Here is a 4679-nt window from a genome sequence, read left to right on the forward strand (position 1 = left end):
ATATTAATGATATGGGTAGTACAAGAGTAGATCTACCACGAGATCGGAGTGGCTAAACCCTAGAATCTAGCCTATGGTATGATTGTTGTTCGTCCTACGGACTAAAACTCTCCGGTTTATATAGACACCGGAGAGGGCTAGGGTTACACAGAGTCGGTTACAATGGGAGGAGATCATCATATCGTATCGCCAAGCTTGCCTTCCACGCCAAGGAAAGTCCCATCCGGACACGGGACATAGTCTTCAATCTTGTGTCTTCATAGTCCGGGAGTCCGGCCAAAGGTCATAGTCCGGCCATCCGGACACCCCCTAATCCAGGACTCCCTCAATGAGGTTTAATCCGCTGCCACCGTCCATGAGCACTTTAGTGAGCCGGAAGCCGTCCACAATTGGACTAAGGACCAAAGCGGCTAGTGCTCGGATTGTTCGAAATTGAGGTTCGTCACTGGCATTGAAGGTTATGGTCGTGTCGTTCCATGGATTTATTGCTGCAATGTGGCAGACTTCGGCGAGGCTGCGGAGTGCTCGCTTGCGCCTATTATTTGAGGCGAAAGTCTCGAAGACTGTCAATACTGTATTGTTATTTTCCGTAGGATGATGCTCTGCGGTATCGTTGATGAGGAGATCCTCGCCGCTCTTGGCCACCTGCCGGAGTATCCAACATGCTCTAAGGCTGTGTGTTGGTATGATATCCGGTGTGCTGTGAATTTTGCATGGCCCATTGAGCCATCCCTCCAATACGGTTCCACGCCCTGTAATGGGCTTTGTTTTCTTTGTGATTGGATTGGGTGACTTGCGAGGGTGCGCCCTTTTTGTTCGGACGAGGGGTTTAGTGAGAGCCGGAGGGTCCCAGAATTTTGTTTGGGTTTTCCAAACGCTTTCCATCACACAGTACTTCTCTATTATGGCCGCCAAGTCAGCGAAGTGTGCTATGTCACGGTGACTTATGACGTTGAGTATTCCCTTGTCCGTGCAATTTTTGCAAAAGAATGAGATTGCGTCTTCCTCGCGACAGTCCTTGACCTTGCTCATTACAAGGAGGAATCTGGCCTAGAAGTGATGTAATGTCTCTTGGGGCTCTTGTCTAATGTGGGAAAGATCGCTTGTATCTGGGTGGGTGGGTAGATTTAAGTCCAAACCTTGACCCGATCTAAGACCCATGGGCAGAGGAGCTTCCGAGCTTGGGAGTTCGGGCTCTGGGATGTTGCCCAATTTTTCTGGCCCGCTGTCTCATTCTAGGTTCGGAGCCTGGGCCATGTCCTCCCGTAGACGGGTATCTGGCTCGGAGAGCTCGGGAATCCGGACATAGTTCGTCCTCAAAATAGAGGAAGAATCGCTACATTGCTCCTCCACCACCGCTATCTGGTGGGTGACCGGCGGAGAGTTAATCTCCCTTTGGTCGGGTTTAAGCCTGAGCCGATCATAGTCCATAGCGACTCCCAGGGCGGCGATGCGATCCAAGAGCTCGTTCAGGGAGGAGAGCTCCATTGGATCCATCTGCTCGGTGAATTTCGAGCTGATGTGGAGGTTGTTTTTGATGACCCGAGAAGTCATCGTCGGTGCGGCGGCCGAATGGGCGGTCATGACAAAGCCGCCTAGTCGGAGAGTTTGGCCTACAGCCAGGGCTCCCCCAGAGGTGATGTTGTCCTTGATAACAAGGCGAGCCATCAAGCCTTACCGCGACGGCACAGTGGAACTCTCAATGAAAGCACCAATGTCGGTGTCAAAACCGGCGGATCTCGGGTAGGGGGTCCCGAACTGTGCGTCTAAGGCTAATGGTAATAGGAGGCGGGGGACATAATGTTTACCCAGGTCCGGGCCCTTTCGATGGAGGTAATACCCTACTTCCTGCTTGATTGATCTTGATGATATGAGTATTACAGGAGTTGATCTACTACGAGATCGTAGAGACTAAACCATAGAGGCCAGCCTATGATTATGGTTGTTGTTGTCCTACAGACTAAACCCTCCGGCTTATATAGACACCAGAGGGGGCTAGGGTTACACAGAGTCAGTTACAGAGAAGGAGATCTACATATCCGAATTGCCAAGCTTGCCTTCCACGCAAAGGAGAGTCCCACCCGGACACGGGACTAAGTCTTCAATCTTGTATCTTCATAGTCCAATAGTCCAGCCAAAATACATATAGTCTGGCTGTCCGAGGACCCCCTAATCAAGGACTCCCTCAGCTCCCCTCCTAGCCCGCCAGCCTCCTCCCTCCCTCCTTTATATACGGGGACAGGGGCACCCCGAAGCATAACAGTTATTCTCTTAGCCGTGTGCGGTGCCCCCTCCACAGTTTAACACCTCGGTCATATCGTCGTAGTGCTTAGGCGAAGCCCTGCGCCAGTAACATCATCAACACTGTCGCCATGCTGTCGTGTTGACGGAGCTCTCCGTCGTCCTCAACTGGATCAAGAGCTCGAGGTACGTTGTCGTCCTGAACGTGTGCTGAACATGGAGGTGCCGTACGTTTGGTACTTGGGTTGGTTGGATCGTGAAGACGTTCGACTACATCAACCACGTTACTAAACGCTTCCGCTTTCGGTCTACGAGGGTACGTGGACACACTCTCCCGTCTCGTTGCTATGCATCTCCTAGATAGATCTTGCATGATCGTAGGGAAAAATTTAAATTTGTACGTTCCCCAACAAGTAGAGGCAGCAAGGCACGTATTGTATTGTTGCCATCGAGGATAAAAAGATGGGGTTTTCATTTAATTGATTGAGTTAATTCCTCTACATCATGTCATCTTGCTTAATGCGTTAGTTCAGCTCTTTATGAACTTAATACTCTAGATGCATGCTGGATAGCGGTCGATGTGTGGAGTAATAGTAGTAGATGCAGGCATGAGTCAGTCTACTTGACACGGACGTGATGCCTATGTTTATGATCATTGTCTTAGATATCATCATAACTATGCGCTTTTCTATCAATTGTTCGGTAGTAATTTGTTCACCCACCGTAATATTTGCTATCTTGAGAGAAGCTACTACTGAAACCTATGGCCCCCGGGTCTCTTTTCCATTATATTGAATCTATTAGTTTCCCGTTAACTTGCCAATTTCTGTCGCCGTTCCTTTTTATTGCAATCTTTACTTTCCAATCTATAAACCAAAAATACCAAAAATATTTACTTTACCGTTTATCGATCTCTATCAGATCTCACTTTTGCAAGTGACCGTGAAGGGATTGACAACCCCTTTTATCGTGTTGGGTGCAAGTTGTTGATTGTTTGTGCAGGTATTCAGTGACTTGTGCGTTGTCTCCTACTGGATTGATACCATAGTTCTCAAAGCTGGGGGAAATACTTACGCTACTTTGCTGCATCACCCTTCCCTCTTCAAAGGAAAACCAATGCAAGCTCAAGAGGTAGCAGGGCGCCCCCCTGGGGCGCTCCTAGTGAGCTTGTGCTCCCTCGTGGCTCTTCTGGTCTTCTCTCAAACCTTCTAGGGTCTCTCTTGTCCAAAAAAATCGTCAAAAAGTTTCATAGTGTTCAAACTCTGTTTGATATTGATTTCCTGAAAGGCCCAAAATAAGCAAAAAAAAACTGGCACTGGGCACTAGGTTAATAGGTTAGTCCCAAAAATTGATATATAATTGCATATAAAACATCAAGATTGATACTATAATAGCATGAAATAATAAAAAGTTATAGATTTATTGGAGATGTATCAATCCCGAATTCGTAGGATCTCACAGTAATATGGAAACTAATCCTTTTTCGTTTGGTAAATTTAAACATAGTACTCCTGGCTTCAGATTCCCCATATTAAAAGGAAATAAAATATCTGACCAGGTGTCTTGCCTAATCCATTTGTGTATACCATTTGATAGTACTAGGGCTACCAAGTATGGGCCATTAACATATATGGTGAGATTGGATTATGTAGGTGGTGACAGTGGGTGAAGGTATATATGAGACACGATTGATGTTGAACCAGATGTTCAAGAATACATCCAATTAATCAGTTAATGGCCAACTAATTGCTACTCATAGAGTTGTCGACCAGAATAGCACCTATTCGGCCCGATAACTCGTCCGACCGATTAACTAGCCCCTCAAACCGATATAATCGGTTGCCACACCGATTAATCGCTATTGGCCCATTAATCGATGGGCAAAGAAAGCCCAAATTTAGGCCCGTAAACCCCCAACCCCTCCTTCTCCTCAATAGTTAGGGTTTGACCCTCCTCTAGCCCCCTCCCGCTCCTCCCATCCCCTCCCGACCTGGGTGGCGGCTGGCCAAGTCCTCGCTGACGCTAGCCATCGCGGTACATCGCTCCAGCAGCTTCGCCGCTGGTCGCTTACCTGGTCCTCATCAACCTCCCGATAGCTGCTCCCCATTACATGACTCGTTGGCTACTCATCACCCCCCTTGGCGGCTGCTTCCCATCTCTTCGTCCACGGCATCGCCGACAAGCAAGGTACTGTCATCTTGTTTCTCCCTCTCGGTGGATAATCCATCTAGAGAATGTATGTCCTGTTGCAACACACGTCCAATTAGCTAGTAGAGGGAGTAAACAAGACGGACATGCATGCGTGGGTTATAGCAGGCCGGTTTTCCCTGATTTTCTCGGTGTGCTAAGCATGGAATGGAGGCGGACGAAGGTTGAGCGAAACCTTATGTCTTTTCTAGGTAGTGTATATAGATGTAGATAGAAGATAGACGATAGAC

The sequence above is a fragment of the Triticum aestivum genome, chromosome 2B (genome assembly GCF_018294505.1).
Source record: "Triticum aestivum cultivar Chinese Spring chromosome 2B, IWGSC CS RefSeq v2.1, whole genome shotgun sequence".
Classification (NCBI taxonomy): Eukaryota; Viridiplantae; Streptophyta; class Magnoliopsida; order Poales; family Poaceae; genus Triticum; species Triticum aestivum.